This window comes from Notothenia rossii (genome assembly GCF_949606895.1).
Source record: "Notothenia rossii genome assembly, chromosome: 7".
Taxonomy (NCBI): Eukaryota; Metazoa; Chordata; class Actinopteri; order Perciformes; family Nototheniidae; genus Notothenia; species Notothenia rossii.
In genome coordinates this window covers 66,703,602-66,715,681 of record NC_136905.1, presented here as the reverse complement: position 1 = coordinate 66,715,681, position 12,080 = coordinate 66,703,602, and the positions used below count along the sequence as shown (strand labels likewise).

Below are 12,080 nucleotides of genomic sequence, written 5' to 3'. Positions count from 1 at the left end.
TTTTTCTTTTTAAAACTGCATTGGTTGTACTTTGCAGTGGATGAAAAATCCAGTACTTGAACATAATGCTAGTGAAATGCAGCATTTACCCAGAAGACATGTTGATGTTATTCAACTGTACATGTTCACTAATGATTGTCACTACATATTTGTACAATTACGGTATATGATTTGACTTTGTTTACTCAGGATGCCACATTATGAATTACTGCCGCTGAGTGACATATTAACGAAATGTTTCTGCGGTAGTGTCCTTAGAACCCACACTGAATATAAATCCCTTATTATAAAGGAAACACTTCACATTATTCAATCACAAAGTGAAGTGTGCTGTTTCAATGAGTGTGCACGAATATTTGTGTGTGTGTGTGATGTGTCTGTCCACGGTAGCAGGAACATGACTGGAGGTGGCAAACTCTCCACATAAACAAACCCAATTAAGTCAACATAATTGCTTTGCATAAAAACGCATAAACAACATTTCCATACACAGGCTGCCTACACAGTAACAAACACGCGCAAATGTAAAAGTAATTGGACAAACAAGTGTAAATAAAGACACTCAAACGCAAAAGGAATCACTCGTAAAAGCGCAATGGTAGAGGATATGTGCTGTAATATTAGCACACACACACACACACACACACACACACACACACACACATACACATACACACACACACACACACACACACACACACACACACACACACACACACACACACACACACACACACACACACACACACACACACACACACACACACACACACACACACACACACACACACACACACACACACACACACACACACACACACACACACACACACAGACCCCCTGCCTGACTCATAAATAGATCCAGCGGCGCTGCTTCAAAGAGGGAATATTCGATTAGTCTGTCATCATGTGGTGGAAGGAAAGGGAAACGTCAGAGTGCAAACCCTGAAGGAACCCTTAGATAAAGACAATAATTCTTAACTATGTGCTTCTGTGTGTACCAGTGGTGAAACGAACACTGCTTTATATGAATACAAGTAGCTAAATATACTTCATTACAAGTAAAAAGGTGGAAGAAACTGTTAAAGAAAGACATTTTATTTCCTCATTTTGCTCTTTGAATGTTTATTATGATATTTATTTTAGTATGATTGGGTAATCATTAGTGATTTGTTAACTTTTAAGCAGTTAAGCATTGAACTTGGTCAAGTGGGGTCAAGTTTTAACTACTTTATTTGTTGACGTTGCATTTCATCAAGTGTATTATTTCTCTTAATGTATGACTTTAATCGTGGAGAATTTCTGAGATTTTTCTTTGGATATCACCCCTGTGCCCTGGCTCTGTAATTATTATTTTGTTGACCTACCACGGCATTAACTTAAAAATAATAGTGGTTTCCCTGGAGCTGCAGCGCATTATTTGTATAAAATATGATAGTGGAAATAATCAAGAACAAGTGCCTACAATAATACCAATCGTACAGTGATAGGTAGATAGATAGATAGATACTTTATAGATCCCAATTTGGGAAATTCTTTCGTCACAGAAGCAGAAGCCTGTTCAAACTTTATAATACAATACTTTAAATACTTTAAAAAGTGGAAAAGAGAATTAGCAATTCAAAATAAAATGAAAAATAAAAAATATTATATCAAATAGAAACAAAATAATGTCAAATATTCTGGATAGTTAAAATAAAAAGTCAAAAATACAACAGGATCCAAAATACTACAGGTCTTTTATAAGAATGGCGAAATTCAAACTATGGAACAGTGAGTTCTCTGCCGGCCAGAGGTGAGGTGTTGAAAAGTGTTATTGGAGAAGGCAGGAATGTTTTCCTGTACCTCTCTTTGTGACTAATACATTTACTTAGTTACTTTCCACTGGTAAGTTTGTGTGTATTATTTGTACTGTTTATATTACCACTTAATTGTATTGTATATATGTTTATGTGGAAGAGCCTCTTATAAAGGGTCATGGCCCCTTGTAGAGGTACAGATTTAGATACGGCACAAGTTTAGATGGGCGGCTGGTTAGTGAGGATGAAGTATTGTAGAATGAGTTTACTGAACCTTTAAACGATGGAAGTGGACCCTACAATAACGGCTGGCCTTTGTGTGTTTGTGTGTGTGTTTGTGTGTGTGTTTGTGTGTGTGTGCAGGGATGCATGCCAGGCACCGGCTACGCTGTCAGACTCTGTTTGTTTGGATGGCAGAGTGGTGGTAGCAGCAGCTTACACTGTACAGTATATGTGTGTATTTGTGTGTGTGTGTGTGTGTGTGTGTGTGTGTGTGTGTTTGTGTGTGTGTGTGTGTGTGTGTGTGTGTGTGTGAGTCACTATGCAGGTACAAATAGGGAACACTGCCCTCCATGCTCCACTACTCTCTCCACATGCCCATGTAAATTGTCACCAGGGTTGACATTAATGCAAAGACATGCAATGGTGCGTTTGTGCATGTGTGTGTGTGAGAGAGGGGACGAAGAGGTAAAAAAAGGATGACAAGAAACAGATCTCTTTGTCAAGAAAGAGAATTGAAAAACAAATGAGAAAATAGTGAAAGAAGAGTTGAGTCGGACGACGCCTCACCTCTGCACCTCGGTCTGTGCAGTGAACGCTCACAGCACTTCGTAATTATTTCACCACCAATTACTGTCCAAACAAAGCTTCATCCCACATTTTCTCCTCTTTTCCTTTCTCCTCTCTTCACTATCCTTTTTAACAAGGTGCCATTAAATAATTACGTCCAAATAAAACAAACAGGCTTCCACAGTGAGTCCTGGCACGTTTAATCTGTACCATTAATAATTCATACTCTGAATCTTTGACGTGCAGTTCTTCTCCACGTGCTGCTGGGAGAAAGCGAGGAGAGCTCAATGTCAGCAGGAGCCGACTTTATATCTTTCCCTGTCTTTGCTTGCTATGAATGAGAATGTAAAACAAATAAAATGGTAAGAAAATACTTCCACTGTTCTGGTAATCTTCTTTTGGCTGCTGTGCATGAGGGGGATTTAAATGTGTTTTGATCCATTGGTATGCTTCTGTAAGTAAGTCTGGCTGTAACTAAGTGCTATATGTGAACAGCACAGTATTCTTTTGTCAATTCAAAAGATGAAATGTACAATTCTTGGAAAACAATAATTATTTTTCATTGATGCATATGATTTAATAGTTTTAATGTTTAGCTATTGTTATGTTGCAGTGTTTTTTAACTGTTTAAAGGGACTGTGTTGAAGTATTTGTGATTATTCTTGTATCTTTTCGACAGTTTTTTACTTTTTTCTTTACTTTTACTATGCATGTTTTAACTTGTAAGTACTTGAATGTGTTTTCATTCCAATGTTAAGATCTCTTAATGTGTTTATTCCTTATAGTGCTAGTGTTCCCATAGGTGCTTTAAAACACAATTAGCACATGGTCATCAGTGACATCATGGCGATATCTCTGTTGTCCCTCAGCCTTCATCTTTATCCACAGTCCTTCCTGGCAATTTACACCTCTACAAGCACCCAGCTGAGCAAACACACGTATAAACATACACAAATACACACATGTTAAAATCGTGAAAACAATCCCTGCCAATCACATCCATACACATTTATGGGAATATGTGTTAAGAATTAAGTTGCCTTTATTTTTTATAAATTGTAATTAAACTTAACTTTATCCTGAAAGAGTGCATTTTGATAGCAGGTCTAAAACAAAAATGAAAGTGCACCTGTGTAAATGTTAGTGTCAGAGACCACTAGGCTTTAGAGTAGAATAGATCTGATTAGAATAGGGACCTGCTCCATGAAGAACTAGAGCAAAGTGAAGATATCTTCAACGAAAATGCTCTTTTACATTTGTGCTGAAAAGTTAAATAACTGCAATTTTCTCTTTGTAAAAAAGGCACTTAGGGGCCGATCCATTTTATACTCTTTGCTCATGATACAAGGCAGGGGGCCAAAGTAATGGGAGTTCATTGCATTTTTGGAGATAATGCTCCTCACTAAAAACCCAATACACATTTTAAATTTATTTTCTGCGAGAGCTGCCGAGGCAACCCTGATTCTCCTTTGAAGAGAGGGAGTGTGGTCTTTGAAGCTTTTTTCATCAGGGTTTCAAACGCAAATGCAGGGAAAGTTCAAAGCCGAGGGAGAGTACTTGTGGCCGTATTCTGTTTTGTTTCTGGGCCCTGGTAATATTAAGCAATGGATTTAATGCGTGTTTGTGTTAGTGTGTGTGTTTGTGTGTGTGTGTGTGTGTGTGTGTGTGTGTGTGTGTGTGTGTGTGTGTGTGTGTGTGTGTGTGTGTGTGTGTGTGTGTGTGTGTGTGTGTGTGTGTGTGTGTGTGTGTGTGTGTGGGTATGAGTAATGCCAAGGACGAAAAGTCCGGAGAGTCAATGAAAAGGCTTTTATTAATTGCTGTTGAAAGGAAGGTGCAGGTGTGCGTTAGCGTTAGCAGACATGTGTGTACATGTATGCATGCAAGGGTGTACAGATATATGTATACAGTGCATGACATTTAGCGATGCCTCTGCCTGCCTGCCTGCCTACACACACACGCACACCGACACACACCCTAATAGTTTCTCACAAATACGGACTCCTTGGAGCAGCAGGGGCCGTTTTTGCTAAAGTGGGGTAAAGGCGGTGAGCACTAATAGACCGGTGTGTAAGTTCCGAGAAATGGCTGCTTCAGCACCATCTCCTAATACAACCCTTAGGCTGTAAATGCAGGCACACGCACACGCACACGCGCGCACACGCACACACACACACACACACACACACACACACACACACACACACACACACACACACACACACACACACACACACACACACACACACACCACCCAACACACACACACACCGAGGTAATATCCCCCACTTGTCCTGTCTTTGGGGAAAGAGGCAGATAAACAGCGTGCTCCAATAATGGCGGTTTAGTTCTCAATGGATGCGAGTCAATGCCTCTCCAAGCCGGGGGCTAATGCCAGTTAACTCTCCCTGTAGGGAAGGAGCCCAGGCCGGCGCTGGCTCACAAAACAAGCGCTCTCCCAAGATCCTCATTACTTCCAATGCTGAGTAGCAACTGTAAGTAAACGAAAACTGCAGCTTAAGCTAAAAAACTGCGAGCGGGCGAGAGAGCGCTGGAGTGAGAGAAAGCAAGAAAATAGGAGTTGGGGAGGGAAAATAATGGTGCTCTGTGCTCCGGTTTTCCAGTCGGACAGAGTTAGAATGGGATTTCTCTAAATGGCTAACGCAGCAAGCCGGCATATTCTTCTTTTTTCTCTGCTGTTTTGGCGGACGGTGTGCTTGTGAATGTAATGTCTGCGAGGGGGGCTTTTTGCTGTTTTACTCCAAGCAGCCATCGGAGGGAGGAGAGACAAGGCATGTGGGAGTTGGGGAGGTGCGGGTAGGAGGGTTGATGTGTGGATGGGGAGGAAGAAGGGGGAACAAAAGTGGAGAAAAGAGAGCTGGAGGAGGGATGTGGAGAAATAAGAGGGATGGAAAATTCAGCCTTGTTCCTCGTGGGAGGCCTGTACCACAGCAACGCTCTGAGCGAGGAAAGCAACAGAGACAAACAGAGATGGGGAGGAAAGGGTGGGGATGAGGGAACGTGAGACACAAGAGGGAACAGAAGAGAAAGCGAGCACGATAAAAATAATGAGAGAAAGAGAGGGACAGGGACAGCCAGAGGCAGTGTTCCCACCGTGAAGCCTCTTAGGGAGTGGTGTGACTAGAAAACTCGCCCGGCTACACACCGCAAAACACACTTGCATAAAAGCTAACCCCCCCACCCTCTTTCACTGCTTTCTTGTAATAACTTCCACTACTAAGAGAGGAAAAGTACAAGTTTTGGTTGAACATCCCTGCGGCGTCTTCCCTGGTCCGGTATTTTGCAGCCATTAAAATTGTTTCTCTTTCACGTCGGGGAAGTCGACATTACTTATTTTTTTAAATGGTCACTCTGATTGCTTCCAGGCGTCCGTGTTTGACCTTTGATCTCAGAGTGGGAAAAAACCATAGGAAAAAACGCAGCACCAATTTTTAGTTTTTTTCCATCTGTGTTTCACATTACCATAATTAGAGATAGAAAATATACTTTCTGGAAAGGAAAAGCTAAATGCAAACCAGAGGCTAGGCTGGGGGATGATGTAAAGGACAAGAGCGGGTGTAAGCGGGTTGGAGGAGATTCATTAAAGAGATTCATTGGGAAGGACCCTTAAGCTAACAGACTGGACAGGCCTGGCCTTCTCACCCTTTCCGTCTCCCACCCTCTATCTATCCCTCCCTCCTCCACTCGCCCTGACCTCTCTGCCCTTTTCCAGGCCCTGGAAGCACTTGAAGCGAATGCAGATATACAGATTAAACTCTCCCGAGCGCTCGCCTGCAAGCTCCAATCACCTCTTTAGAAGAAAATAAAAACTTGGAGGGGGGAAGAGAGAGAGGGGGCGAGGGAGAGTTAACTGGACCTCGGAGGACTTTGGTGGAGAGAGAGGAAGGAGAGATGAGTATTTGTGATTTTCTGTGGCAGACAGAGCGATCTGGGCAGTGAGGATGTGCTCTGTGTCAGTAGGTGGTTTGGCCTTCAAAGCCAGGCAGGCGAACAGGCACAAATGAACAAACCCAGGCACACAAGAAAAATATAAATACCACCAAATATGAAGGAGATCTGATAACGGGGCATAAATACACGGATTAGTATTTCCTAGTAACGGCCTTCAGGATGCTACTATATAGGATCTTCACCCAACTGAACAACTAAAGGTGATATGGAACAACACTACCTTTGGATCAAAGAAGGGTTTATCTTGTGTCTGGATCTCTTAGCCTAAGAAGCCCAATCCTATCAGCAATAGTGATGACAACCAGGGGCGGCGGGTACTGTACCCGCCACTAATCCTTCCCAAATATTTTTGTCGCATCCTGGTAAAATAAAAATACAATGTATAATATTTGTGTCTTTGACATTAGCGCTGCTATGCAGCCACCTGTGCCCTGTACTACGAAGCCAGTTCAACAGACCCTGGATATGTTTGAGTTAACTAACCCTAACAAACGAGATCTCGCTAAGCGGTCCTACGACGCTGGTTATCAACTCTGTAAATCAAGCCAGGCTTTCTCTCTCCAGCTGAGAGCGCGTTCACGTGAAAGGGGCGGGGTTAGCAACATTTGACCAATCATAAACAGGGACAAGTGTACTGACAGCGCAGCGTCATACTTCATTAATGAAAAGTAAACTAATATTAGACAAAAATTTACTTTAAACATCCATGATTTAAACATATAATCCAGGATACAAGCCACATACAGTAGTTGCACCTGCAAGGAGAATATATAACAACTGGTTAAAAAAAAAAAAAAACTACAGTGTTTGAAAGCGTACAACAGGTTTATGATATCACTGCCCCACGTAAGACACGAGTGGATCTGACTTTAATTACATTTGAGTGATTCGTCAACTTAATGTGTTGCTTAAAATAATACTTCTGCATACAGTATAGGCCTATGTGACAATGTAAGTGTTGCACGGCCAGATAGGGCTCGAGAAGCTGACTCAGATAAGGAAATACATGATATATTATGATATTATATGATCGATGATCTGATTGATGATGTGATATGAATGATAAGTGTGACAAGTCGGCGTCTTCTCTGCATACGGCAGTTTAAACTGTATTTCCTTTATCCTGTAATATGACTTGATGGCTTTAAACTCCGCACACTGAGCTCTGATCGGTCAGCAGGTGTTGCTTTCACTGAGTTGATCTCTTTTCTATAGACGCCGGAAGCGGGCAGCGTCAGGTAAAAAAGAAGTTATTTAGCCTTCCCAAACCTGAGCCTCACGCGCCGCCTATGAGTTTCTGTTTGTGAAGTTTCATTCAGTATGCATCAGGTTCAGTGTGGGAGTAGATATGGCTTCTTCTTGTTTCAGGGGGAAAGTGACAGACACACAAAGGCTGACAGGAGGTCACAGTATACTGACCTGGCAACAACTTCGAACATCGATCAAGCCCACGTACACACACTCAAAACTGCACAACATACTGTACACAACAACGTTTAGAAATATCCGGGAAATGCAGAGTTTTAAGAAACCAAGCGTATTTGATTCGTTTTCGTTGCTGCAGCACCTGACACTAACTTTTGCACCAAAGTTTTTCAGGGCCTTGTGTTCTGCACTTGACTGGATGACTCCCCCCCCCCCCCCCCCCCCCCCCCTAAAAGCTTGCAGTCAGTGATGGAAGCTCCGACGCCGCATTCAGCCGCACATCCATCCAGATGAAAGACGAATGTATGCTCGCCCCATCCCCGATGTCTCATGGAAAGAGAAAAATATTCTGAGAACACTCTGAATTGCTTCAGAGACACTGGGAGGAAGGATGTGGTGTGTTTGTGTGTGTGTGTATGAGGTGGAGGAGCAAAAGGAGGAGGTTGGCAGTTGAGCAATGTGATTTCTGCTCGACTGTCACAAATCTAGCGCAACAGGAAAATCAATTTGGCCCTGTGTGAGCCTTTTTGGCTCCGGGAGAGAATCCAAATAGCAAGGCGAGGCCCGGATAATGTTACAGTGTATTGGATTTGCTTCATGGAGAGACGGGGAGAGAGAGAAAGAAAGAGAGAAAGAGAGCGAGGAAGGAGAAGGAACCGGAGAAGTGAGGGGACGAGGGAATCACAGTCGTGCCGTGGAGCTCCGACAAGATAGATTTGTGCAAGTATATGGGTGTATGATAGGCTGGCAATCTGTCACTCTCTCTCTCTCTGCACGGCTCTCTCTCTCTCACACACACGTACACAATCACACACGTACAGACAACACTGTCACTCATCCAAATAAGCGAGCACATATAGGCTTAAGTGATTTATTTATATGGCCATATATGTTTCTCTTGAAACCATGACAAAAACGGTTCATAGGGTTGTGTGCTGTTGTGCTGTTATGTATGCCTCCTGTGTGTTTTTGTATGTGTGACAGCCAGGTGAAAGGATGACATGATGAAATTGCTCTCCTCCGACCGCTGTCAAGGGTAACGTGTGTCCCGCGAGTGCTCAGCCGTGTGACATGTCCCATCACTCCTGTGACTGAGGCTGAACAGTGACAGAATAACACGCAAACACACACACACACACACACACACACACACACACACACACACACACACACACACACACACACACACACACACACACACACACACACACACACACACACACACACACACACACACACACACACACACACACACACACACACACACACACACACACACACACAAATATAGGCAAATATAAATTGACTGGATCTATAAAGGTTGGTATAGCAATATTTTTCTTGAAGTAATTTCTTTATACCCTTTACCCATACACACCTTTTGCATAGTTATTATGGTAGACATGTGGCAAAGTCCATAAACTAATGCAGGTGGTAAATACTACTGTTTTAGTTTTTTTTAAAGACTAACAAATCTTCTTTGTGTGCAATTGCCCCAAGAAATTCAAAATATGACCATGGGACTACAACACACCTATATTGTAGTTTAAAACATAAAAGTAAACAATAGATTTTGATGTGAGTAGAGCCACAGAATGCATTATAGAGGGACCTGCACACCCAGAATGCATTTCAGCCACAAGATATGTTGTTGTGACTTTTCCTTGATTGGAGCCATACTACTGCAGATAAAAACTGTTTTTTTCACGCTTATTAATTAGCCTAATACTGTTTTGTTTATTAGGAGGACACTGTTGTTCACACGGCTGGTTTGAATAATGAAGAAGGTTTTTTATGGCTTCGTAAGTAACACAAGTGGGAGTACTGACGATAAAAAAACAACAACACACAAATACACAGTGCTGTTTGTTGCTTGCTCTCTTGCCCCCTCCCCTCCCTCGCTGACTTGTAAGAAACTAAAACGACAACATTAGCCAAAGTGTCCTAACTTGTGATGAAGTGTTAGAAAGTGGAGCGTTGGTAATCAGATGTGTGCTAACCACATTAGTTCTCCTGTGTCTCTCTGAGGCTGGCTGCTCCTTGATCTAATTCAAACTGATTGTAGTACAGCCGCTAAAACATGCCAGATGTTACTCACTGCTCCACGCTTTATCACCATTTACTTGGCATGGGGAATATTTTTTAATATTTTCTTATTAATCACGTCCCAGCGATCAGTTTCGCTTCCCGTCTTCGCCGCCTCATCCCGGGTTCTCGTCATGATTCTTGGCACGGGCGCCAGGAAAAACCACTGTCCCAGTTTTTCATTAGCGTCAATCACTCTGGTAAGCGGCTTCGAGGAGGTGCGGGGGAGGAGCTGGCATTGGGATCTCACTCAAGACACTTTGCCCCGCCTTGTCAGAGTGACTGACAGGCCTGAGACATGCTGATGCGCCGGTCGGCCACGCAGTCGGGCAGAGAGGTGGAGGGATGACGGGAGGCCAGGTGAAGACACACACACACATTCACAGGCCTCTCTGAGGCAAATCAAATCCACACTGCTTTATAATGCTCAGTGTTTATCTAAATGGTTATGCGCTGCACTGTGGCCTCAGGAGACAGACAGACACACCGTGCATTGTCTGATAATCCTGTTGGTGTCTTGTTTGGCCTGCCATATCTTAGATAAGACTCAGAATCAGATAGGAGCTCCTCCACTACCAGTCAGTCTCAATTCATTAGCACTCAGACTGGAGAGGAAATATTAGTAAATGTTGGAAATACTTGTGCGAGCCACAGGGGAGATTGACTCTATCAAAATTCCCCTGCAATGAACAGACGTGTTTCTACAACATCGCGATCAAAGACGTAACAAATCCTTTCTATGCAAGGACAAAAACTGTGTGAGGAAAATGAGCTCCGCACTAAGCTCTAATATTCTTCAGCGGTCTGAATTAGGATTTCAAATGGGCCAGAGACATCAAAGACTAGACATGCTGGATTGATATTATTTGTCTGGTGCAGTGTGCACTCAGCTTCATCCTCTGTCCAAACTGGCAGAATGAAAATTGATCTGGAAGGATTATATGGTGAGTTGGAGATGAGAAAAAAGAGAAGCTATTAAACCAGTGTGGTGTCACCTTTATGCTTTAGGTCATCTGCACAGCTCTAAAAAGAGGTTAAACTGTGCTTGCCTAACACCCAAGCAAAGTCGGAGGGGCGAATACAAATAAAACGATTTCACAATGTTTGCAACATCTAAACCTGAACACATAATACAAAAAGAAAACGTGTGATTCCCAAAGAACCTGCAAAACAGTGAAATGCACCCTAACTGTGCTGTCAAGCAAATAACTCCTCTGTGCTCCTGTGCTTTTTGGATACATTTAAATAAGGTTGTATCAATACACTTGGCACAAAACTGGATCATTCCGTCTAAATGAGACTCCAAATAAAAAAATTATAATCTTAACACCCAATTATTTCTGCTATGTTTAGATTCCTAGCCTGAAATGGAGGAATTGTTGTTTAGGGTCTGTATCTCATGGTCAAGTTTTTTTCCTCATTGTTCCTATGTTTTTTCCCCATTGTACTGCCTTCTGTGCTCTTGCCGCAAATGTATACTTTTCAACATGGATATTTGCAGTAATGTATGGGCATGTTCAAGCTGTAATATCATTAGAGTAACATCTTTTGTGAGGTAGCATTTCCAAGTGATGCGCAATTAAGAGGTTGCAAAGACTGGAAAAAGCGCTTTAAAAATAAAGTCCAATCACCATGGAGCTATCAGCCACTGCACTCCAGGGTTTGTTAATATGCCATCAGTATGTAGATTTACATGGACAATATTATTATGGGTAGTAATAGGAAATCTAGATTAAAAGACAGAAACACCTCCTGTTTATTCAGGGCTGATTTATTTAGCCTGTTTCGTTATTAAAACCTTTTTTCCTGCAATCTACTCTTGCAATGCAAAACACACCATGTTGTTATTTGTTGAAACGTGAATACCTATTCTGCATCAGGGTCAGTTTTCTACATGACCTTTTTAAAAATCCTCTTTAAATGCACATATTTAAAAACAAATGAAATCCGGCTTAGGGCTTTTAATAGCAAAAATATATGGAAAGGTCAAGCTGAATTATAGGTGTGAAAACT

General features: G+C 42.2%; 1 protein-coding gene across 11 annotated transcripts in view; it reads right to left on the bottom strand.

Moving 5' to 3' along the window:
- arid1b (AT-rich interactive domain 1B) overlaps positions 1–12,080 on the bottom strand; it is a 173,377-nt gene that overhangs the window by 40,532 nt on the left and 120,765 nt on the right. The gene's annotated exons all lie outside the window — the stretch shown is intronic.